A 26,890-nucleotide genomic window follows, 5' to 3' on the forward strand; every position below is an offset into this window, starting at 1 on the left:
TATTTCTCACAGTAGCTCCAATATTATGGTCATTGCACTTAAGTCATGGGAGTTTTGCTTGGGCGTCTCTGGGTCCTGCTCCCAGCTACCCTGGGAGCACAATATCCACAATAACGCCATTGTATTCTGCCTTTATGCTGGTGTAAGTAAGAGGAGAATCAGATCCATGGTCTTTATTTGCACCCTCCCTGCATGGTTCTGAAAGGAACCTGTGGCTTTCTGAGTCCTATCACTTGGCAGATTCCCCCCTCCTCCCTTTCCAGGGCTAGCCAGATACAATCACCCAGTGTGGGAGGACGAAGGATGGTATGCTTTGGATCTACCTATAATGTGAGGAGGAGAGGGGGTCTGGAAGGGGAGCACCCTCAGGAACTGACCCTGATCCATTCCCTGTCAAGTCAGACAGCTCCACAGCCGGAGCTGTCTACATCCAGCTGCCTATTTATTTTGGGGAAGAGCTTCCCGCCTCTGCTGCCCTTTTAGTGCGGCAGGAAATCTTTTCTTGGACATTTAAAAAAAAAAAAAACAACCCCCCACACCACCCACAACTCTCATTTCCTGGAGCCTTCCTCTCTGTATCGTGTCTTCTGATGGATCCAGTCAGCAGGTTTCACTCTGTCTCTCTTTATACAGAGACAGAGCTTGCTGCTGCCGCTAACTGACCACAACGCTGAGTTTGTGTGCGTGTAGGTCAGTCTCATCACAAGTTCCGGAGCAGAATACAAATATCCTTTTTGTATCCCCTCACCCCACCCCGCTTGCCCCAGCAGATGCTGTAAACATTGTAGAGCCAGAGAACAGGCTGATCTAGAAGCAATGCAGCGTTAGCTCTTTTGTTCATTGTCAGCTTGACGAAACCGTTCCCTTCCCACCGCACAGGCCTTGTCATCGCATCAGCCGAGCGCTCCCCTCCACCCCCCTATCTTTGTGGCAAATGCAGCTATGTGGGATTGTGGGGCTCTTTTAAAAGTAAAGCGGGGCCCTAGCCTTCCTGCAGGGTGCTGCCTGCGTTAGCTCTAGGTGGTGCTGTTACAGAGCGAGTCTCACACACTGTGCTCTCTCTTCTGGAGACTTTTGATATTTGAATTTGCTGCCACCGGAAAACTCACTCAACGTCATCCAGACTGAGAAGCCAGGCCTGCTCTTGCTCTATGGAGATAACCTAACAGCCTTCTGTACTGGGTTCAAGTTCCGGGTCCTCATCTTCCACCCCGCTGCAATACTTCTGCCAGCCTCTACCTCCTTTTTTGTGAGCAAAACAGACCTTTGCTTGCATTGGCAGTCACACAGCTATTATAGTATATTGGCTAGTTTGAGCCATGATTTTTCTCTTGCTAGTGTCCCCTTTTAACAAGCAGGGTACCTAAAGACACCTGACACAATGTACTTGTAAGGAGTTTCTTTAAGCTTGGCTTGACCATTGAAATCAGAAGTCTTTCCATTGACTGCAGTAGGCTTCGGATCAGCCCTTTACTGTACAACTAGAGAACACATGGTCTCCTCCCTTGGCCAATACACATGCTCCAGCCCTCCGGCAGGAAACATAACATTTTCTTTCTATATGAAGGCAAGTGATCCGGTGACTGGGAGCCAAGAGGAAGCGTTTCCTCTTCCTGTCAGGATGTTTGCCCTTATAGCTGTTCTCTTTGACTAGCTTGTCAGGAGCGATGGCCAACACGGAGGTGTTCCTCCCAGGCCTTTGCAACAGCATGTATAGAGGCCCTCCTGTTAGCACTGCGCTTCTGCAAAGAGTCTAAACAGCTCTAAACCAACAGTGTGAATTATTTGGCCCCTGGAGACCTCAGGGATCAAACAGAGCCAAACCCAGGGACAGGAATTGAGTAACTGAAGGGAGACTATAAACAACTAAGCCTGATTCTCTGAGTAATGGGGCAGATATTCCCTTATTAACCGTAATTACTGATCCTGCAGTGAGATCCACATGGGTGGAGCTGTACAGCTATGTGGTGTCCCCGAGACTCGCTGAAATCAGCAGGTCTCAGCGTGGGTCCCATTGCAGGATCTGGGTCAAAGTTAACCACAGAGCAGAAACACAAAATCTGTTTTTTTCCCTTCTTTAATATTCTTTGCACTGAATTGAGTAGGGTCCCACACTGGCAACCCTTAAGACCAGAGCCCTCTGTTTAGGTCAGCATGGGACTGGGAGTTGGGAGCCTGGGGTTCATTCCCAGCTCTGCTACAGACCCCTTTGTGACCTTGGGCAAATCATTTAACCTCAAACTTTGCAGATGCAACTCTCTCTTTTTTAAAGTTTGTCTCTTTACTGACCCTCTTCTCTCTTTAAGTTCTGCAGCCTTGTATGATAGATGTTCCTCTGAGTGGCATAAAGAACTTCTCAAAGTGAATATTTACAGGCTAGACAAGAGCCATTTGAGTCCTGTTTCCTCTGCGGTCCATTATGAAAGAGTTGAAAATCTATTTTACAAATGAGTTAGGTATCAACTGGAAAGAGCTCTGAGTGGCTGGGGAAACACAGAATCTGTGAATATAAATATCACTTACAGCACCCAAGAATATAGTGTGTGGGGGGTGAAAAGAAAGAAATTACATTTTGGATGATAGAGTTTGATTTTCTGTCTATCTAAGGTTTAGGGATTATTATAACTTTACATTTATTTAGCACCTTTCGTTATGAAGAATACCAAAGCTTCACAACTATCTTTAGAGACCACCTCACTAAGTGTTGAAATGCTGCCATTTCTTGGGTGGAACACATCAGCTGTTTAACAGGGCACAGTAACCGTGAACCATTTAGGATAAGAAGTGAAGAACACTAGTCTGAATGAAACCACAGGACAGAATTGCCTATGCTGAACTTTGGTCAGGATCCCAGATTTAACAGCCCATGTGAAAAGTAACACTGGGATCTGTTTCAGAGGAACAGCCGTGTTAGTCTGTATTCGCAAAAAGAAAAGGAGGACTTGTGGCACCTTAGAGACTAACCAATTTATTTGAGCATGAGCTTTCGTGAGCTACAGCTCACTTCATCAGATGTTTACCGTGGAAACTGCAGCAGACTTTATATACACACAGAAATCATGAAACAATACCTCCTCCCACCCCACTGTCCTGCTGGTAATAGCTTATCTAAAGTGATCAACAGGTGGGCCATTTCCAGCACAAATCCAGGTTTTCTCACCCTCCACCCCCCCACACAAATTCACTCTCCTGCTGGTGCTAGCCCATCCAAAGTGACAACTCTTTACATAATCAAGTCGGGCTATTTCCTGCATAGATCAAGGTTTTCTCACATCCCCCCCACCCCCATACACACACAAACTCAGGAGAGTGAGTTTGTGTGTGTATGGGGGTGGGGGGGATGTGAGAAAACCTTGATCTATGCAGGAAATAGCCCGACTTGATTATGTAAAGAGTTGTCACTTTGGATGGGCTAGCACCAGCAGGAGAGTGAATTTGTGTGGGGGGGTGGAGGGTGAGAAAACCTGGATTTGTGCTGGAAATGGCCCACCTGTTGATCACTTTAGATAAGCTATTACCAGCAGGACAGTGGGGTGGGAGGAGGTATTGTTTCATGATTTCTGTGTGTATATAAAGTCTGCTGCAGTTTCCACGGTAAACATCTGATGAAGTGAGCTGTAGCTCACGAAAGCTCATGCTCAAATAAATTGGTTAGTCTCTAAGGTGCCACAAGTCCTCCTTTTCTTTTTACTGGGATCTGTAATGATCTGGAGTGGTTTTACCCATTCCTGAAAGAACAGCACCTCCACCAGTACGTTGACCAAGAACACAACGCTGGGCATTGGCTCGGTAGGAGTACTGCCTGCTGGATACCAGCCGTGCATCCTGCAGTGCCTTTTCCTTACAAGGCTTAATAACATGGATGCTGAACAAGTAGCCCTACTGGAAATTCCAGTGGATTGTACCGTATTAGAAATAACTCATTGACTGGTCTCTGTTCATTTATACCAGTCTCTAATTGGTGTCTACTGGTCTCTGTTAAAGGATCAGTAGTCCCAGGAAACAGTAGACCAGTGGTTTTTGTATTGGTGACCCCTTTCACACAGCAAGCCTCTGAGCGTGACCCTCCTTATAAATTAAAAATTGGGGGAAGGTAATTTAATGGGGGTTCAGGGCTATCAGCCTCACAAAGCTGACACCTTGCGACCCCCATGTAACCACCTTGCGACCCCCTGAGGGGTCACGACCCTCAGTTTGAGAACCCCTGTACTAGACCATTATGGTTTTTCAAAACCCTAGTTGCCAGATAGAACCAGGAGGAGTCAGATTAAAAATAATTTTCAACTAGGATTTCCAGCAGGGAGTATTTATTCAAGCACTTAAAATTCTGCCAGTGAAAACACTGGCCATCAGTCACAGTGATCCATCTGGGCTTCAGTCCCAGAGCTGCCACCAGATGCTGAACACCCAGATTCCCTGGGGTGCAGTTTTGATGGCTATTCTCCATAGACTTCCAGCCATTTCCCGCTAGACTTTATAATAACCGAAAGAAAAGAAACCCAGTGGATCCAATTCTGATCTCGCATCAGTGTAACTCTGATGACTTCAGTGGAGTTACACCGGTGTAAAATGAGGTAAGCGGATCAAGCCCGACGAGTGAGCTACCAGGTCTCTGTATAGTTCTGCAAAGGGGGAAGTTCTGGTACTGGGGTGGGTCGGAAAGTACATACGGTACGTCTACACTGAAAATGCTACAGCAGCATAGCTGCCACGTTGAATCTGTGCCACTGTAGTGCTTCAGAGTAAACATTTAGTGCAGTGATGGGCGGGGTTCTCCTGTCACTGTAGGTAATCCACCTCCCTGAGAGGGGGTAGCTAGGCTGAATTCTTCTGTTGACCTAATGCTGTCTACACCAGGGTTTAGGTCATCTTACCTACACTGCTCAGGGGTGTGGATTTTTCACATCCCAGGAGACATAGCTAGGCTGATGTCACTTTTCAGGGTAGACCAGCCCATAGCGTATGAACTGGCCAACCCAGAAATGGGAATATGAATTATTAACCCTTAGAGTGCTGACTAGATTCCAGATGGGTGACACCCTGGGAACCTGCCATTTTATAGGTTTGGGTGGCCAGTGGGAGTAAGGGCAATAGTCTTGGGACAGAGGGAGTTTTTCCCCAAACGGGGAGATGGGCTGAAATTCATGTTCTTAGCAGGTCCCTCCCTGCTCAGCCCTCCTTATACTGGGAACCTGCCCATATGGTCTCTAGAAACCCACCTCCCGGCAGCTGGCTCAGCTGTTGACAAGTCTGTTTAAGTCTGTTTGCACAGCAAACAGAGGGTCTGGCCTCTTAGGGTAGAGTCATGGAGTCAGAGGGTTGAAGGCCAGAAGGGACCACCAGAGCTAGTCTGACCTTCTGTAGGTTCAGCCCCTAACACACTGGGGCCCTGATCTAGGTGGGGGCCTCTAAGTTTTACTGAATACAAACATTTAATAACAAGGATGCTGAAGCTGCACTCGTTTCCAGTCACTCATTACGCTAAGGCTGGCTGCGTGGCAGTCATCCCGGTGAAATGGTCTCCCCGGGTTAACTACATGCTGTGTAAAGTGCAGCAGAATTACTTGGGGACTTCACTCTCTTCCTCTCCTCTCTGAAAAGCAAGATCGGCGGGACAGCACAGAAGATAGACTTGCTCCTGCACAGCATTCTTATTTCATTTCCCCTTCAGCACGCCCACCCTCCCCCCGCCCCCATCCTGGCTCTTCTGCATGGCCGGAGACAGATCCATTAGGCAGTATGGTTTGATGGATTAATATGAGCGACGAGATGAAGCGGCTGTCTGCAGGCAGGGCCTGGCTGCCTAGATTCTGAATGAAGAAGGGAAGGGCTGGCTCGCTCATGGAATGGATGCAAAGTGGCAGTGGTTAGACTCTGCCCAGAAAGCTAAGCAGAGCTTTGCTGTGCTGAACAGAGATATTCCCATTGGGCTGTGGCTGACTGTGCTACATGCAGGGCTCTGGAGTGTGGCAACCTGTTTTGGAGATTCTTCCATGGGAAGACTCCAGTGAGAGACCTGGATTTGTGCTGGAAATGGCCCACCTGATAATCACTTTAGATAAGCTATTACCAGCAGGACAGTGGGGTGGGAGGAGGTATTTTTTCATATTCTCTGTGTATATAAAGTCTGCTGCAGTTTCCACGGCATGCATCCGATGAAGTGAGCTGTAGCTCACGAAAGCTCATGCTCAAATAAATTGGTTAGTCTCTAAGGTGCCACAAGTCCTCCTTTTCTTTTTTTAAAAATGTTGTAGACACGTACAGGTTCGAAAGCTGTTCCACTGGGTGACGGCATTCCTGGGCAGGTGGGGGACTAGGGCCTGACCTGTAGAGTTATAACAATGTTTCTCAGCTGATGAGACACACCTCCCCCCCCCCACCCCGGGGGGAATGAAAGGCAATTGGGCACTGAAGAATTGCAATCTAAAGAAAGAAAATCTCACTCCCCCACTCCCCATACATCCTTAGCCTTCTGTATTCTCTGTCAGTCTCTCCAGCACACACGCAAACAAATGACATAAGCGTTACATTGTTAGCATTTCTCTTACAGTAAATGTAAGGGGGAGGGTTTGTGACAACTTTTGACTTTGAATGGGGTTGGCCAACGTGAAAAGGCTGAGAAATACCCGCTCTATCACCCTTACGGCCCTGGCCCCAACTGCCCAGAGCGCTTCCAGCGTGCCCCACCTCTCTGCCATCAGACCTGACTCCCTGCTCTTGCACATTACCAGCTCCAAATGGGTGCTTCCACGCCCCCGGCTTCAGCTCCTTACACCTCTCTGGGAGAAGCGGGCACCTCAGGAGTGAAGGCTGGGAGTAGAACTGGTTGAAATTTGGAATTTCCTTCCCAAGGGAAATTCTGATATTTTAAAATTTGGTTTCATAGAGTCATACTTTCTAAGGCCAGAAGGGACCACTGTGATCGCCTAGTCTGACCTCCTGCATAACACAGGCTAGAGGACGCCCCTTAAACAATTCCTGTTAGAACTAGAGCAAAGCTTTTAGAAATTGAATCAGGGCGAAAAGTTGCTTTGACTTTTATTATATATCATAATTTATAATAAACCAAGTCAAAACGATGAAACCGAAACAAAACGTTTTGCTAATGTCCAGTGAAAACTTCGACAAAATGGTTTCAGTGAACTGGCATCTTCCAGTGGAAAATTGTACCACAGGAAAATTTCTGACCAGCTCCTGGCTAAGAAATAAAGAGATTTCCCACAAGGCAGGAGGGGCAACGTGGGCTAGGTCAGGACTGGCTCTGCACAATGGCTAGAACCACACTTTCCCTGCACAGTGCCTGCCTCCAAACCCTGGAAAGGGATTGGCTATGTGGTGGGGAGGGAAATCATTGCCCTGCTTTTGTCTCTGAAATGCAGCCACCTCTTCCCACCATTGCTAGCTCCCGCACAACTCCACTATAGCAGCAACAGCGCTGGGGTAGACAGGGCTCCAGGTGGCCACTGGTGTTTAAAGCACCATGACACCTGTGCCTGCTGTGGGCAGGATTAAATGGCATGGTGTGAAGTTTACTTGTGGCCCTGGGAGGCCCATCTACACTAGTGCTGTTGCAACCACAAGTGGAGCTGCAGAAGCATTAGTAATGGTGGGAAATATTTGCTGAAAAATCCAAGTCTAGACCCCTCTGCAGAGTGTTTGATACCTTTAAAAGTACTTTGCACATGTTAAATTACAACCCCAAGCATGAGTCTGGCCCTGAAAAAATCATGACATTGGCTTAAAAAATATCACAAGGTTTTTTTTTTTTATTAAAAAATCTTGTATTTTGGGTCTTTTTATGTCTTCTGGCACTGGAGCCTTAAGAACTCATGCTTTCAAGCTTTTCTCTGCAACCATCAGGGCTAGAAACTACCTTTTATTTTTAAATTAAAGCTGAGATTCTCACATAATCACATGATGCCAGGAACTGGAGCTTTAAGAAAAAAAATCCACCAAGTATCATGCAAATTGGCAACACTGTTAAACCTTCAGTACCCTTTGCTGCCACATCCCACTCCAGAGGTGGCTGCATTTCAGTGAGAGGGTTTTTTTTTGTCAAGTGAGTTGGGGTAAAAGGTCCATAAAGATGAAAATATTATCATCAATGTCAATTTGTCTTGTAAGTTGGGAGCTTGGAATTCTGAAAACACACAGTTTGCTTTGCAAATCCATCCAATCAAATATCCGCAGCACTCATTTATCCACCTGCCATGCCCCTCTCTCTCCCAGCAGACCCCAATACTGCACTGTTATACATAGAGTTGTGGAATGGGAAGAAATCCTTTCATTTCCCTGTGTCAATCAGCTGACATCCACAAGACAGCCAGCGTATACTTCGATCTTGCTTTGTTTCCAGGACGAGCAGTAAGCCTGTATGTTTTTAAATCCCACTTGTGACTTAAACCGCAACTGACTTTATTAAAAACCTTTGAGGACTATTATTGATGGTTATCATTTTGGGTAAAATGGCTCTTGCAGAGCTCTGGATATACTTTACATTTGAGGCTGTTGTGGAGAACACAGATCAACAAACCCAAAGCAACGTAGCAACACTTGAGGGAATTTTGCTGCTCTAAATGAACTGGACAAAGCATGGCCCTTCACAGACAGCAGCTACTTGCAAATTAAACTGTCACCAACATAAATATTTTGCTGCCCTAAGCAACCACCTGCCCACCCTATCAGACACAACCAGCCCTGCAGACACAACAGTTCGGATAAAGGTCAAATTCTGCTCTGCTACACTGGCATAAGTGGCAATAACTCTATTGACCGCAGTGGAGTCACTCTAGATTTATAGGTGAGCCCAGAAGTGCTAGACAAATTCAGTGCAGCATCCAAACACAGACCAAGCGGTGGACCTGATGGCGGGAGGAGCTGAGCACGATCAACCATTGTTGATTACAATGGAAAATGTGGAAACTCAGCTTCTCTCAATGCCCAAATAATACAATACCTGAACTGCAGATCTATACCTAAGTGTTCTCCGCTACATCAGGCTGTTTGTCACTTTCAGTATTATAACTGACTCACATGGGCCAACAACCTCACTCAGAGCACAGGACAAGGAAACATGAGTAAACAGAGGGGGAAAGTGTTTATGAATATTATGAAACAGAACAATGCTTAACACACCCTCACCAAAGGGGAAGGCTTGTGGGAACATTCTCCAGAGCCATGGAGCAGAGAACATTTAGAAAACTGTGCAATGTTTTGCATACAGAAATGGAGCAAAGCTTTGCATCTGGCCCTTATTTCTAGGATGCACCCGCCCAAACACCTGGACTCAAATCTCCCATACTTAGAAAAAGATCAGATCTGGACCCATCTGTTTTAAAAATATCTTTACACACACAGTTTGGAGCTACCAGATTAAGAGACGATAAAAAAAGGCGACTGGGGAAAGATTTAACCCTCAGAAATGCCTCAGATGGTTATGTGGTGCTAATGGTAAGATAATAAAGAAATATTTCAAAACCTGACACAGTAACATGCCGGCTGTGATTGCAATTTAGTACGTATTATCAGGTTTTTCATTGCTTTTCGCTCAGTACAATGGATTCCTAGTTTGCATTTATTACTGCCATTACATGTTCAATTTTAATAGAGGGGGTGCTTGCAGCTGTCACGATGGGCTTAAAATATATTCTTTATGTCAAATAGCACAGCAGACATTTCCTCCTTGAGGCACTGACAGGTCACCTCCCAAAACCAATTAGCTAATTGCCTAATATTACTCCCGAGGAGCAAGAGAAATGACTGACTTGTGAATGAACTCTGTCCATAGAAAATGCATGTTCTCTCTCTCTCTTTTTTTAAAGCCCTAATTTAATCTGTATAACTACTTCCAACAAATGAAGCAGTGTTCCTGCCATTTTATGGCACACTGAATCTTTGCCAGTGTATTTTATTTATTTTATTTTATTTTATTTTTTTTAAGATAAAGAGGAACAAAAATTAAGTGTTTGCACTTTCTAACAAGGATAGGTAATTTACTGTAGCTAGAGGGGAAAGGTGAGAGGTTATTATTTATTGTTAGATCACTCTAGGTTTCTATAACCAGCTCTGCCATTATTTCATTGTGGGCTAGAAACAGCTAAATGCCAAGGCCCCAATTCATAAAGCACTTGCTTACGTCCATCCCGTGCTGTACTGACTAAGTAAAAATGGCATCTCACTCAACAGAACTGCTCCTGTTGTGAACGCTTTAGTGGTCACAGTAAGGGTTTTTATTCCTGTTAGCCCTGCAGAGCCAATACAGTGAGGAGAGAGAAGGAACTGATTCTATCCTGCATATTCAGTGTAAGTTATATGGGCTCCTGAAGGTCTTTTTCATGCACAGTCTTGCCATCTATCCCTAGGAAATGGTGGGCACAGTCTGCAGGGATATGTATGCAGATATAGCATGGGATATGGTAGAATGGACAGAAAAGCCCATTTTACTTGATGGTGTCCGGGTAATAGGAGATGTATGGTTCCTGACGATTCGGTTACAGAGGAAAATAAACAAGACATTGAGCCTTTCTGGTGCAGCTCCACTGATTTCTTAGGCAGTTCCACCAGCGAATGAGTTTGTTACCTTGTGCTTCTGTCTGCTCTTGATGTCGGAGGGGACGTTGTATGAAGGGAGAGCTGCAGCTCAGCTTACTCTGAGAGCAAGTCGCTTTGTCAGCCAATCTCACTCAAGAGCCGGAGGCAGGAGTCATGCCCGGAGGCCACACCTGCTCCCCTCCCACCACCTGGCTTTGCCCCACTCACTTGCAACAAACAGCCTTCATTCAAACAGATCCTGCGTCGCTCAGATGAAGGCCACCGAAATGAGTAACAGCAAACAGGCCAGAATGGGCCAGGGGACTAGTCCTCGGCACTGCGATTTGCTTTAAATAACATTCCTAGTGCCTGGATACCATAGTGATAGACACCCTATTAATACTCCAAACACCAACAGAGGGGTGTAGCGGACAGGGCTCCAAACAGAGCCTGTATGTCTGGGGTTAGTCCCAGCTGCCACTGCCTCATTATGTGACCCTGGACAAAACACAGACTTCTCCAAGTCTGTTTCCCTATCAGGAAAAGCCTCCAGCTCCACTGGACAGACCATACCTCTCTCCATCACTACCTGCATCTACCTGAGACAGGGGTGCAACTTGGCAGCTACTATCATGACTGAGCAGTCCTCTTCAGGATCCCCTCTGCTCACCCTGCATGGGGAGAGGGCTAGAAAAGGTACCCTAAACCTAGGCTGTCTCATACACTCCTGGCTGAAATACCGCATCCAGTGGGATCTCTCTGCCTGTGGTCAAAGCTATAAAAAGACAGAGACTTTTGCTACGTGGAACGTTCTCACCCTGATGGATAACAAAGATAATGTACGACTAGAAAGAAGAACTGCTATCGTGACCAGGGAACTTGCAAGATATAACATGGATGTCGCTGCCCCGAGTGAGACAAGGTGTCCAGATGAAGGTCAATGCTACACCTTTTTCTGGAAAGGAAAATCTGCAGAGGAACTGCTGTGGACATCACAAGCTGGGAAGAGCAAGCCACTAACCGACCCCAATGACGCCATATCCTCCATCAGGCAGTGGCCCGATTCGAGGAGAAGCGCCTTGTCCTTGAAGCTGAAAAGAGAGAAAGGTGGAAGGAAAAAAAATAACTTTCTCCCAGCAGGCTCCCTCAGACTCCAACGGGTTTTGGATCAGCCGTAAGGGAAGTGTGTCCGTAAGCACCCCTGTATCCACATCCTACACGCAATGATGTTTGCACAAAATATGCCTTGCAAGGTATGTGAAAACTCATAGCACTCTGGTCATTACTTTCTTTGTTTACCTTATACTTGAAGTTCTGAATTCCCTCTCTTTAATGTTACTAGAACATGTTTAAGACCAGACAGCCTAGCCTAGGTAAAGGTAATAGGTCTGTCCTAGACAAAGGAATGTAGGTTTACCACAATTTACATATTAGCCCAGAAACCCTCCTTTCCCCCCCATGACACAGCACCACCCAGTGGTCATAAAAAAGCCCGAGGATGGTAGCCAGTTGGCTGACAGTGGGTAGTTGGGTATTAGCCCAGGTTCCTAAGGGTTAAGTGTATTAATAAAAGGAACCTGCTTTGACACATCAATATCAATGTCTCCTTTTTGCTTTGGAAAATGCTAAGTCACAATTTAGCAGGAGTCCAGGAGAGAGGTTGCTTAGGAACTAAATTACTTCTCATTCTTAGACAGTGATTAGAGCTGGTGTTGAGGTCAGTGTGAGAGCATTAGACAGGAATCCAAGGTTTTGAAAGACTAGCTGTGTTATGTTAGATGTAGGTACCTGGCTATGGAATCATTGGAAATAGATCTTTCTGGTTCTGCACTGCTTTAGTCTTTAGAGGGGAAGCCCAAGTATATAATCCTTTCTTGAAGAAAAATGTATTGAAAAGTAAACTCAGAGGGAAAAATACAGGCGAGAAACTATTTAAGGATGTCTCAGGGTAGTAAAGGAGATCAGATGCCTTTTTTCACAGCTTCAGGGTTAAGCTCATCAAATTTGGGGTGAGGAAGGAAACTTTATAATGCTAAATTGCACTTATAAGGTACCTTTCAACCCAGGATCTCAAAACACTTCATGACCATAAATGACAAGATGTGTGAGAAGTTGATAATACTGCATTATTATTAAAGTTGGTCACAGAATGGTTTTTTCTCCTGTGAAAAATTTCAGTGAAGAATGGAAACAGTTTTTGTTTTTATCAAATTTTTCTTTCGAAGGTTTTTGATTTTGTAAAAACACAGAAATCCAGAATTTTGGCATCCAAAACAAGTAAAATTTCAGCCAAGAGCCAAAAACAATTTAAAGTGAGACAATTCCTGCAGAAATTTCTCTTTTGATATACAAGCCATGTTTCATTAAAAATATTAACCAACTCTAATTATGATCCATATTTTAGAGATAGGGAAACTGAGGCACAAATTGATTACATGACTTATGCAAGGACGTGCAATGGGTGAGTGGCAGAGTAAGGCACAAAAATCTGGATTTCCATCCTCTTGCCATACCGCTAGACTGCAGTCTGCCCAGAGTATACTGGGAGGGACTTGCATGGGCCAGGTCTGAAGCACTGAACAGGTAACATCTGTTAGGATAAGATTGGGATAGTCCATGTTCTCCATTCCCTGTGAGCATGTGGAGGGTGGATAAAGATGAGTAGCTCTCAGCTTGTCTTGTCCCATCTTCTTCTCTCTTCCTTGTGGAGCAGTAACTTGCTAGCCTGAACAGTCTAGGAAAATAAGCAAAGGACCAGAAAATGGAGTTTTTCTCCTTTTCGTTTTGTTGTGTTGTTGTTCCTGCGGCATGCACAGAAAAGGTTCTGTGTGCAAGAGCCCGGTAGCTCAGTGGCAGAGCTTAGCACCACCAGGGAAAAGACCTGGGGTAGAATCCTGGCCCCCCGGAAGTCACTGGGGACAGGATTTCACACTTGGACTCTATCTCCATGGACAGCTCCCCAGAGCTGCATGGACTGGGTCAGCAGCAGCATCCACTGTTCACTGGGGATCCTTTAAGTTGTGGCTGGGATATTTATTTCTTCCTAAACGTTTCCAGTCAGGGAGGTGCCCTGATGTGGCTGCTGTCATGGCACTGGAAAACCAGATGGAGAGTATGGAAAAGGACTGATAAATAAGAACTTCTGCACAAACCCTCCCTCCCCACTCTACATCTTCAAATCCTCCAGCAGAGAGGTCAGTATGGAAACCATTCATCTCTGCTCACAAAACTGACCGTGGACCAAGTGGCAACATTTCTCTCCCACCACATCTACCTGGTAGAGAGAGAAAAAAGGGACCAGAATAGTTCCCAAGAGGTAAAGCCTCCTGTGTGATCGGCACATCAGCCTCTCACAGATGTTGCATATTCCACACATGGGCTGCCCAAAGAAACTCTTTTGAGCTTAGTCACACTAGGAGATATTTTTGAGTCATCAGCTTTGTAGCAGTGAAGTAACTGATATCTGTAGGAAGAAAAGGAGTACTTGTGGTACCTTAGAGACTAACCAATTTATTTGAGCATAAGCTTTCGTAAGCTACAGCTCACTTCATCGGATGCATACTGTGGAAAGTATATAAGATCTTTTTATACACACAAAGCATGAAAAAATGGGTGTTTACCATTACAAAAGGTTTTCTCTCCCCCCACCCCACTCTCCTGCTGGTAATAGCTTATCTAAAGTGATCACTCTCCTTACAATGTGTATGATAATCAAGGTGGGCCATTTCCAGCACAAATCCAGGGTTTAACAAGAACATCTGGGGGTGGGGGTGGGCGGGGTAGGAAAAAACAAGGGGAAATAGGTTACCTTGCATAATGACTTAGCCACTCCCAGTCTCTATTCAAGCCTAAGTTAATTGTATCCAATTTGCAAATGAATTCCAATTCAGCAGTCTCTCGCTGGAGTCTGGTTTTGAAGTTTTTTTGTTGTAATATCGCAACTTTCATGTCTGTGATCGCGTGACCAGAGAGATTGAAGTGTTCTCCGACTGGTTTATGAATATTATAATTCTTGACATCCGATTTCTATCCATATATCTGTAGAGTAAGCCTAGCTTCTATCTTCCCACTATGTGTATCACAGACTCTTGGCGAAAGACCTGTTAGAACACAGGAGCCATGCCCCTGCTGCGGCAGGATTAAATGGCTAAAGTGTTCAGATTTTCATCACTTTCCTTGGTCCCTTCCACATTCTGATCAATCAGGAAATTCTTCTTGATATTCTGCCAAAATTTTCCCCACTCGAAAGGCCATGCCATTAAAATCAGACATCACTCGTGTCTGTAATTCAGAAGCTGTGAGCAGAGCTAGAGCCAACACTCCACCTTTAAAATGAGGAAAATAGCACTTCCCTGCCTCACCGCGGAGTGGTGAGGATAAATCCATTAAAAGATTGCAAAGCACTTGGAGCTCCATAGATAGAAAGTGCACTATAAGAGCTAGGTGTTATTATTATTATAAACACCAAGGCTGGAGAAGAAACATTTAGGGTGACACAAGGGGGTACACCTCATTGTAATGGGCTGCGATTCTGGGAAGGAAAATCTACAGCGACAACAGGGAAAAATCTTCCTAGCTGGTGTGGGTGAGATTTTAAATTCAGCCTCCTAACTCCCTGAAGCTATTTGAAAATCCATTCCTAGATCTGTTAGACTGGTAAAATCCCATTACCCAAGACATTTAAATTGGACGGGACAAAGCACTAGAAAATATACTGACTCTATGATACGGAGCAATCCTACATGGGCTGAGGATGTGCTGGGTGGCACTCTAATACTCTAATAGATCTTTTTCACCTCCAGCTTCTGGGACCAACATACCACATATCAGGCTTTTTACTCTCTTAAGTGAGATCAAAGCCCCCCCTCCAAAAAAAAACAAAAACAAAAAACAAACAAAAATATCCAGCTAAGAATTAGCTCTCAGACTTACTCAAACCAGCTTCTAGTGTTGCCATTAATTAATGTAGAACCCAGTTCTGCATTTCATACTCAGTCAAAGCTCCCGATTGATTTCAATGGGAGTTCTGGCTTGAATAAGAACTGGAGGATCTGGTCCTCACGGAACATGTCTCTCATTTCCATATATAAATGTTAACCGAGCCATTCTTTTGTAACAAAAAATCTTATAAAACTTGTTCTACAACTTAAACAGAGATAAGCTTAGTATTTTAAACAAATGCACAATCATTAACTGGTCTGTGGAAGTCCCTACTGACAAACCTCGCAACCTGTCACGTTCTTGCACTTGGTGATATTGATCATATTGTGGTTGAGGCTTCTCTACTTTTCCTCATCCTCTTCTGTCTTTTCAGTTGATAGTATCAGTTCAAGTCTTTCATCTCATGTTTAGATCCAAACGTCTGGTTTGCTTACATGTAGATGTGCAAACTTATTTATTCGTTGCCCTATCGAAACTGTACACAATACTAAGCTTTTCTCTTTCTTCTTCCCATCTATTTTGTTTTATTTTAATTTCCATAATTTTTTTGGGGGGTACAAATAGCAAGTGCCCATCAAGCACCTTCTTAGGGAAAAACAGGTCACAATGGGCAGGCAAAAATGCTCAGTTTCTATACTTACGCTTGAGCCGCAACCTATGAGAACAGCTTTTAGCCATGGTGAAGAATAAACTAAGAAAGGTGATTAACCCCCAAACTGAAATAGAGAGACTTCTCTATACTTGCTCTTGCTCTATACTTCTCTATGTTGCTCTTTGGGACAGAGACTGTCTTTGTGTTCTATGTTCATACAGCATCCTAGCACAGCAGGGTCCTGGTTCATGACTGGGGCTCTTAGTAGCTATTGCAATATGAATAAATATTATATGAAGAGACAGTTGCAGGGCTACCTTATTATTAAACTGTTTGCACTATGCTAGTGAGGCCAGGCACTGCACAAACATACAGGTTGAGAGAACCAAGAGGTGAAATGACTTGCTCAAGGTCACGGGCAGAGCTAGGCCTAGAACGCAGGCCTCAAAATTCCTAGTAGAAGGCACGACCTACTAGTTCACAGTTTCTCCCATCTTAGAGCTCATTGCATGTGGGCATGAAGCATTACTTAGGCCTGTGTTTTCAAAAAGGGCCTCAATTCTTGGGTGTGCCACTTTAGACACCTTGAACCTGAGACCCCACAGCTCCCACTGACTTGCTGGAGTTGTGCGTGTTCAGAACCTGTGAAGATCAGGCCTTAGGCAGCTCAAAAGGAGGTTCCCTGAAAGCGAGGCAACCAAAGCTAGAGGTCACAACTGAGAGTTCTGGCTAGCAGCCCCTACGTTCTAGGGCTCTGTGTTAGTGTGATGATGTAGCACTCGGCTCCATCACAGCCAACACCACATGGCCAGGACAAGGAAACAGAGATGCAAGTGCAGCAGATCCTACAAACATGCTCAGATCACTATCTGCTCCCTTGTAATAAGATCGGATCAGGTGCCCTAGTTCCCTGCTGTGTTGTAATCTATGGTTTGACTTAAAACAAACAAATAACCTAATCCAATAGCACATGATGGGCCCAAGGCATGGATAACACAGCTGAGGACACTGCAGCTCTAGAGCCAGAAATGGAGCACATGCTTAAGTGTCATTGCCTTCAAAGTTCAGTGCTTTGCTGAACTGGGGCCAAAGTTATTTGTTCCAAAGTCCCAAAATAATTTACATTCCACCAGAAGCACTACTAATTCCAAAAGGGGAGAGGGCATACGCGATTGGGGTGTGCACTGTGGGTAATTAAATTACATTTGTCACCTAGATACCACGCCAATGAGCATATTAGAAATGCAGACAGGCATTATTATAGCATATAATTTGTATATTGCACCCTGTTATTACAGCAGTGCCTGAAAACCCCAATCAGGGATCAAGGCCATTGTGTTTGGTGCTGTACAGAGAAGGGCATGGAATCAGAGAGAGAGAGAGAGGGAGGGAAAAGCTACAGACCCTCCCCAAGGAGCTTACCATCTAGGTGAGATGGATACCACTGCAGCGTAATTCTGGGAGAAGGTTCTAACCAAACATGGAATCCAGCTCTGAATACTCCCAAGGGCAACTCTTTAACAAAGGTGCCAGAGAACGTATTTGAGTGAGACCTCGGTAGGGACTTTTGGCTTTTGTGCCAAATTTCAATGGCATGTCTGTGCTCTGATTTCACTCCCTGTGCCTACGTGGACCATGAGCTTTTCATGATGCCAAGTTGCAGCATCTTGGTCATGGAGCTTGACAGTCAGTGAATACCGAAAAGGAATCCATTCAGTTCTGCTGGATGGGAAAAGCCAGCTAGAGATTTGCAAATAGATAGGGAGCCTCATGAGTTAAGAGTGCGATTTTTCCCCACAAGACATTGGATTTTTCAAATGAATGGGGAGTGGAGTCCTCTGCATAGAGAGCAGGTACAGCATGGGTATCAGCACGATACGTGCTTCCGCCACAATGCACTGCGTTCACTCAATCAGCCACCACAACAATGCAATTCATCCAGGAATGGCATCAAGGCTTTATCAGAAACCCTCTGGTTGTTTCTTACCTATACAGTGCCTCAATTCTGCCCTGTAGTGACCACCTTTAGAGTGAGGCAGTTTGTCTCAATCTCTGTTCAAACTTGGGGCTTCTTCATGGACCCTGCCTGTGTGGCTGCCAGTTAATTCCAGCTGTGTAACATGTGTTCCCTTGGAACTACACTAAGCCCACTGATTCCTTTCACCCAGCCTGGTGGGTGGAGCCATGGGCCAGACCCAGTGACTTAAAGAGCTTCATTGGTCTGGTACCGAATCACTCAACTGCTTTGCTTGCGCTAGGTGGAAGGATAAGGCCAGGTAACCATCCTCTCCCCTTGCCCCTTCTAACATTTGCCTTGGGCCAGTCTCCTGCCTCTTGGTCCAAATTTAGCATCACCATATGGCTACAACAAATATTTCTGCTCTTTGTTTTTCCTGATCCCTGTGGCCTTGTGGGTCAGCTTTTCCCATCAATGGTCTCTTGCTCCTGGCCGCTCAGGGGATGTCTACACTGCAGCAGAAAGAAAAAAAGCCACAGGCAGCAAGACTCAGAGCCCAGGTCTACAGATAAGGCTCATGCTATGGCACTAGAAATGGCAATGTAGATGCTGAGACCCGGGCTCAGAAACTTTCCCCTTCTCTGGGTTTCAAAGCCCAAGCTCCAGCCTGAGCGGGAACATCTTCACTGCTATTTTTAGAGCCGTAGCGTGAGCCCAGCACTGCAGACCCAGGCTCGGAGACTTGCTGCCCTGGGTTTATTTTTTTAAATGTAGACGTACCCTCAGCAGCTGTATGCCCCAATGGCAGCAGCAATGCAGACAGCTTCATGCATAAGTTAAAGCAGAGATGGGCAAACTATGGCCCGCGGGACCGTCCTGCCCGGCCCCTCAGCTCCCAGCCAGGGAGCAAGCCCCTGGCCCCGCACCTGCTGTCCCCCCTCCCCTGCAGCCTCAGCTCTCCTCACCGCCAGCGCTCTGAGCGGTGTGGCTGGCTCCGGCTGGGCGGCAGGGCTGCGAGCTCCTGCTGCTCTGAGCAGCATGGTAAGGGACAGGGGGTCCCAGGGGCAGTCAGGGAACAGGGGGCAGCCCTGGAGAAGTGAGGAGGAGGCAAGAGATGGAAGCAGCCCTGTACAAGTGAGGCTCCCTTTGTAATTGCTGTGCAAAGAAAAGTTTGTCCACCCTCACTATATATGACATATATCAAGTTAGGAGGGCGGAATCTGTCTGTCCATATTTTAAATCCATTCCACATGCAAATACTTAGCCTGCCAAATACAGCTCACATCTGCAGGGTCGTGTATTTTTGTGTTAGGGGCTGGACAGTCCCTGCACCAGCCCCATGCCATGAAGAAAGGTCGTGGGAAAAAGCATAAGGCATTGGCACGCAGCAACTCCACAGCCTGTCGGCTCAGCATCCTGGTGTACTACAATCGTGAATACAGCAGAACGTGGGGGGGTGGAGAGGGAGGAAGAAACTGTGTGTGAGAGAAAGAAAATGGAGATGAGAGAGAGTCTGTATTTGCTTCTCATTTAAAAGCACAACATCCAGCTCTGCTCTCCCTGTGTCCTGCCCTTTCCCGGTGGTGCTGGAGCAGAGAGGACTCCACTCAGCCTTCTGGTCCAGCGAGTTAAGAGACATGTGGGTGTGGTTGGGAAACGAGTGGGTGGAGGCTCTGAAAGCTGTGAGAATTCAAAGGTGTTTCAAAGCATCAGGATTCAGACTGTGCTATTACAGGGCCTCCCGCCCACGAGAGCCCGGCTTTGCTTCCTACCTGTTCATCCAAAAACCTGAGACTTCCCACCAACACTTGGGAGAATTTTCTACTGGAAAATAATTTCCTCCCCTGCTTTTCAAATCTATGTAAATAGATCTCCTTGCCCTCCCCCTTCCCAAAACCCAAGCTCTCAGCTATGCTTTACAAAACTCAGCATCCATATACTACAGGGACACATGTTTTTGTGCTCATTTGAACTAAACCTCCTCCACAAATTTCCCTTTTGCCAAATGTTTCTGGGTAGGAACTTTGGAAAAATAAACTCCCCCAGCTCAGCTGGGAAAGGGAAGGCGTCAGGAGTGATCCGGAGAGCTGACAAGCTTTGCCTTCCCTTTTGGAAGTGCCTTTAAATCCCCTCTGAAATGTGTGCTGACTTCTGTGGGGCATTTACTGGAAACAAGGCTCTATTGTACCCAGTCGATATTTAAAGGCTTCTCTGCAGCTTGACATGGGAGAATATAAATCAAGGCTTAAAAGACTTTGGTGGCTTCCTCTTTGCCTGCCTAGGAAGGGGGAGCAGCACCCCTTTTATCTTCTAAGGCAGTGGTGTCAGCTTGCATCATTGTGCCAGCATTATTACCAGTGGTCATGAGACGCACAGATTGACAGCTCTGGAAACACAAGCAGCCTCCGTTTACCCACAGAGTAGGTACAGCTAGGGCTCCGTGTCTGTCACGGAGGTCGTGGAAGTCACAGGTTCCATGGCTTTCTGCAACCTCCGTGACTTCTGCAGCGCCCTGTGTGGCTGACCCCAGGGCCAGCTGCTCAGGTGGCCCGGGGGACAGCCATTCTGGCCACTCCTGGAGTGGCTCTGCAGGCAGATGCTTGGGCAGCCCCGGGGCCAGTCACTGGCCCCAGGGACCACCTGAGCAGCGACCAATGCAGCTGGCCCCAGGGATCCCCTGAGCAGGAGTCCCAGGGCGTCTGGAGTAGCGGCGGGTGGGCGGTCCCAGGGGGCGGCTGGAGCAGCCATTGCTTGGCGGCCCCAGTAGCTGGTGCCACTGCCCCCACCCAGGCAGCGGCCCCTTGGCCCTCCTGAGCAGCAGGCCCTCCTTTGATGCCCTCCAGCAGCAGCCCCACCCGCTAAGATTTAGTTAGGGGTATTTATGGTATAAGTCATGGACAGGTCACGGGGCCATGAATTTTTCTTTATTGCCCGTGACCCGTCCATGACTTTTACGAAAAGTACCCATGATTAAGTTGTAGCCATTGGTATAGCACAGGCAGGAGTGCATACTTGCCCAGTGGGTCTCAGCCATGCCCTAGGAGTCGTTAGGGCTAGAGTGTGCATCTCCTGAGGGAATTATGGTCAACTCAGGCAACGCACCCCAGCATGGAAAAAACTCATCTGTTCCATACTCACAATAAGCTATTGAGGTCCACCCTCTAGTTATATTCTGGTTATGGGCACCCACCAATTCCTTGTAGGCACCAGGGGTGAAGTGTGTCTTGAGAAGACATTTGGAAGAGGAGAGACTAGTGACCTTATTAGTTCACGGAAGCCTCAACATCAGGGGAAGCATGGGAGAAAGCCCAAGGCTGCTATAGTTGGCTAGCAAGTGGGGAGAGGGCTGCACACTAAGAGACAGGAAAGGATATATAGGGGTAGGCAGAGCTAGGACAGCTTGGGTAGGGCAAATAAGAATGGTTGCACCTGGAGGGTCAGGATTGTCCAACAGTTAAGGCCCTGTTTTAGGATGTAGGAGACCTGGGATCAAGTCCCTGCTCTACCACTACCTTCCTGTGTGACTTTGGGCAACTCATTTGGTTGCTGTGCCACAGTTATCCCATCTGTAAAATAGGGATAATTATGCTGTACTCTGGATATAATACTAATGGTAATAGACTCTGCGGCTCCTGGATGAAATTTGCTATGTACCTGCTAATTAATAACAATGAATATATAACACTACAGATCCTGAAAGGACACATCTTAAATAAATAAGCAAACAGCAGCGGCAGAAGGAGAATAGACATTGAATCAAAAACACTGATTAATAAGTTGAGGTCCAAGCTAGATGATCTAATGGGCACTTCTCAAAATGTATGAATATCTCACTCAGATATCCTCACCCAGCAAGCATGAAAGTGTTTGTAACACATGGAAATCGAAGAGGTGCTGCCATTTTAGGAATCAGAGTAATTTGTTAGGTAATTAGAAGTAATTCAGAACTGTCCTGATGCACCAGCTCACCAGGTCTCAGCTGACCATCAGAAACAACAAGAGTTCGTTTTTTTGCTTTTAACTTAAAACACAGAAGGCGAAATTCACCCCTGTGCATTGAGTCAGCTCGAGGCTTAGACGCCACTTACATCCCACTTATGTTCTGAAAATAAGGCTGACGTGGGACCAAGTGGTGAATTTCATCCAGACAGCACAGGCTGGGGAACTATAAATTTCCCCCTCCACACATACCCCATGAAGATTAACATTTGAGACCCGTCACTTGGAAAGGAAAGCACAATGCATATCAATCACACCCACAAAACAGTGGAGCCAGGGTTAGAACCTCAAGCATATATTGATTAAACATATTTCCAGCTTGCAAGTCTGCAAAGCAGGCTCTCCTAATGTCCAAAAAAAAAAAATCCTTAAAGGCCATCTCAGTGACTCTCAACTGCCCAACACACCCCTCTGGCTAAGACTACTGTCTGTTGTTGTCTGCTCCGTTATTCCTTTCTATCCTCCAGTTCAGAATTCAGGATGATGTGTATAGAATCATAGAATATCAGGGTTGGAAGGGACCCCAGGAGGTCATCTAGTCCAACCCCCTGCTCAAAGCAGGACCAATCCCCAGTTTTTGCCCCCGATCCTTAAATGGCCCCCTCAAGGATTGAACTCACAACCCTGGGTTTAGCAGGCCAATGCTCAAACCACTGAGCTATCCCTCTGTTTTGCGCTAATTAACTATTGACTGGGGATTTCACTTAGGAGCACGTAAAGCCTTTTCTACATTCAGTGCTGTCTGCGTTTGTGTTCATTCCTCTTTACTGATGGATTCTTTCCATTATCTTCATGCGTCTTCTGCCATTGAACAAAAATAGTTAACGCAACAATAAAACAAGCCCCACCTTAGCCTTGTGTCATGTTGGATACCTGTGAAGCTGCCATCTAGCCTGAATTCCCTGGGCCAGTCTTGAATTTCCAGGGGTTGTCTGGAGAACATTTAGAGCTGGCCTTCTCTCCCTGCTGCACATCCCATGCAATCCCCATGTATGTTGAAAGTCAGGGTGGATTTGGCCCACTAGCAGGATGAAATCAGAAGTGGCAATTTATTTGGCACAGCCCAGTGACATTGCATCAATACGGAGGACATTTTTGATTACAGTATTTCCACAGTATTGTAGGAGGACATGGTGATTTCTATGGAGAATGACGCAAAAAACAACATGAAATGAAGTCCCTACTCTGGGGAACTTGATGCACACATAGATCCAGTATATGTCATTGTTGTGTGGCCACTATAGCTGGCAGGGAGTCTGGAGCACATGGGTTTTGGGAAAAGATTTTAAGAAACAGGCATGCAGCAATTCTCCAAAAAAGGCCATATTTTTGGTGTTTAAGGTATCCATGCTACATACTCCCACATCATATATCATTTGAAAGCTAATTTTATGTATGTTTAGATGAAATCTGATGTGGAGCTGTTGAGATGAAACAATAGCACCGGAAATGCAAATGTCACATTTTGCACAGTTCCAGGAACACTGCAACAGGACAAGGGGAGCAGGTTTTACTGTTTAAAGTTAATTTCAACACCTTGATGTGGCATTTACTGGTCAAAGCTACCAACCAACAATATAGTAACAGATTTTTATTAGTTTTGCATGGGCAACTTTTTTTTTCTTTTTTTCAGAAATGATGAAGCTGTTTTAGCATGTGGCAAAAAATGGCAAATATCAGCATTTTGCAATATTAGCACAAAGTGTTTTCACATTGCAAATTCTTAATTATCAAGGTATCTCACAAGCGATTCTAATAGTTTTCTATATTTTCAGTTGATATATGCTGACCAGGTCAGTCTCACACTGAAGGTTGCATGCCCATAGTTTATAGTGTATGTGAATTCCTCCTCCATTTGTAAGCTTTTGTACATACAATGTAACATTAGTTGGGGACTGGTCCTGCTTTGAGCAGGGGGTTGGACTAGATGACCTCCTGAGGTCCCTTCCAACCCTGAGTCTATGATTGATCTAGTCTGCCTGGTAGGTTTTAATTTGTAATGGTCTATGCATGCAGTACTTACTAGCCTTTGAAATATTTTAGAAACTAGCTTTTTAATTCAGTTACACACAGGTCAATATTAGTGTTAAAGATGACAATACACTGCTTCATATTAGGTTTCAATCAAAGTGCTTTCTAAAAAATGGCAATTTTGATACTAACCTACAGGTCTAACAAGTCTATATATTGCACTAAATGAAAAATGGTGATAGTGATGCTAACAATATACTTTGGGAATTTTATCCTCTACAGAGAAGTTCCAGTACGTGAAGACATAGAGGATGTAAAGCTTACATCAAAGAGAAAAAGACTTTCCACTAACTCTGAAAAATGGATTATTTGTTAAAAAAAAAATCAAAAATCAAAAGAATGGAAAATTATCAAAAGCCACCACTGCTAGAGAGAACTCTGTGATTCTGTCAGCAGACAATGAGTGATTAATTGAATTGGTGGAGACTGGATGAGTTTTTTCATTTAGATGATGTGCTACCCGTGCTCTATAATAGGGGTTGCTTTCAGAAATACACAGGCAAGTCAAATTTGGCACGTTAGAATCCAGGAAAGAAAACAGGTTCTGAATCTGATCAGAGTCCATCATGCAGACCTGCTTCTATAGCCAAAGACTCGGAGGGCAAAAGTGGGATTGTAGGACTGACCAGAAATAAGCCAACCCTTGTCTGATGGACCCTCACAAGACGTGGCCTGAGTGAATATGCAAAAGTTATGAGAGAAATAGGTGGCTTAACAAGAAGTAGTGGAGATAAAAGTCCACAGACAAGTCTTTGCCTCTATATGGACAAGGGACGAAGAACATGTTACAGCTCTTGCCAGCCATGTCATCAACAATAAAGCAAACCCATCTGACTCAAGCACCAGAGGTACTTGTCAACATATCTACTGGACTGCATGTAACATCAGATTTACAAGAGTCTCCACTGAAAATAGCAGATGTTGGTGAAGAACAATGGAGAGATCTGTGAGAGGTGCCTTTGATTCTGAAGAGACACATAACTTCTTCAGCCCAGTGAAGAAATCCAGCATCAAAACATTTGCTCTCATGGCCAAGAAGGCCCAATTTAAGTTTGTCCAGGGAGGGACAATCCCAGCAGCTATCCATCCAGAAACTGTTTTCCACAGACCCCCGTCCTTAGCAAGATGCAGAGATGATGTTTCAATGGCAACTGTTCTTAATCACCCAAGAGGACCTGCACCTCTGTCCCTCTTCCATGCTGATTGAACAATGAGAAGAACAGACAAAGCTGAATTGGGGGGGGGGATCAGCTGGAAGCTCAAGAATCCATGAGCTAAGGGCATGCAACAAAGAAACCACCCTGTACATCAGAGATGCCATGGCCATCACACAAATGAAGGCTGGTGACAAATTCCACACATTTAGTGGATTGGTTGCTAAGTACTTGAGCAGGTCCTAAAAGCTAATTCTGTAATTGAAGTCTTTGATGGATATGACAACAGTAACTGTGAAAACTGCAGAGAGACAGCGTTGGAAAGGATCTAAGGTTGGATGTAAGAAATACCAGGTGGTTGATGGACACCCTTTACCTCTATGGAAAAAAAGTTTCTAACTGTGGCATCCAATACGTAGTCACTTGTAAAAAATATATGGTTCAAAATGCACCTGAGTAAAGAAGCGTACCCAACACAAATTCTCCTTGCTGGAGGCTCTCTCAGTGACGAAGTAGTAAACTCCATCATCATTAGAGGCGTTGAAGAAACCCAAGACTAGTACAGTACTCAAGAGGAAGCTATACAAGGAGGCTTCTGCATGCTGTGTGTGCCAATATGGCTTTTGAGTTGCTTGGTATCAAAGTAACCATAGTGATTAGGTCACTTGATACAGATGTTTGGGTCCTTGATGATCACTTACTTTCCAATAATGGAACACATAGATAACATGTGGATTGAAACAGGCAACATTAGCAGCATCAACAAGCATTGCTTCATACCCATGCATGCAATTTGTGATGCATTCACTCCTGACTTCTGCAACATACTTCTTGCTGTCTACCTGTTAACAGGATGTGTTTCTGGCCATCCTGATTTGGTACTGGGGAGAAATCTGTGTTAATGTCAAAACAAAGGGAGCTTACTGCTCCAGAGAGCTTGCCAAATTGGAGAGAGTGATGACAAGCTGCAGTTTCTGCAGCTAGGAAGTTAGTAGCAGTGCTGTATGACCAGAGTGAGAAAGAAAAGGAGACCACAGAGACCTAAATTGCTTGCACCTCAATCTAGCCATAAAAAAGGACAAGTCACTGGCCAAATTCCCACCAAATGAGGACAGTTTTGAAGAGGAGGTAAAATAGGCATCTTGGCAAACAAGGATTTGGAGGTCTTTGCATATAGGTAAACCAGATATTGGATCACAATAGCAACATGGATGATGGAAAAATGTGGATGATGAACTACTTCCTGTATTCCTCAAGGGCCCAATCACATCTGAGTTCTACAAGACCTTATTAGTGCCTGTACCAGTAGGGTCACTGCACAGTCCAACTATGTGTGTAGTCAGAACAATCTTCCCTGCACAGAACTGTGTACATGCCAAGACAAAGACGACTGTGGTAACCCAGGCACTCTTGACAGAGATCATAAGGAAGAACAAAATGATAATGATGTTGACTCGAAATGTCACCACTGTTACATTTCAATCATACATGTACAAATTATTAGATTTTATTTTACCCTTTGGATTGTTAGGATGCTTTGAGATCAAAAGAAATACAAACTGATGTCTTGAAATAACACATGGAGTCATTAAAGTAACAGAAACTAATGCAAATATTTCAAAGTGGTCATTTTAATGTGTTGATGGTGTAATTGTTTATCTCTGTTTCTAGGGTAACATCACCACT

General features: G+C 45.2%; 1 protein-coding gene across 4 annotated transcripts in view; it reads right to left on the bottom strand.

The window, feature by feature from the left end:
* Positions 1-26,890, bottom strand: part of GAB2 (GRB2 associated binding protein 2) — a 179,983-nt gene that overhangs the window by 123,977 nt on the left and 29,116 nt on the right. The gene's annotated exons all lie outside the window — the stretch shown is intronic.

Source organism: Lepidochelys kempii, chromosome 1 (assembly GCF_965140265.1).
Source record: "Lepidochelys kempii isolate rLepKem1 chromosome 1, rLepKem1.hap2, whole genome shotgun sequence".
In the NCBI taxonomy this organism is placed as follows: domain Eukaryota; kingdom Metazoa; phylum Chordata; order Testudines; family Cheloniidae; genus Lepidochelys; species Lepidochelys kempii.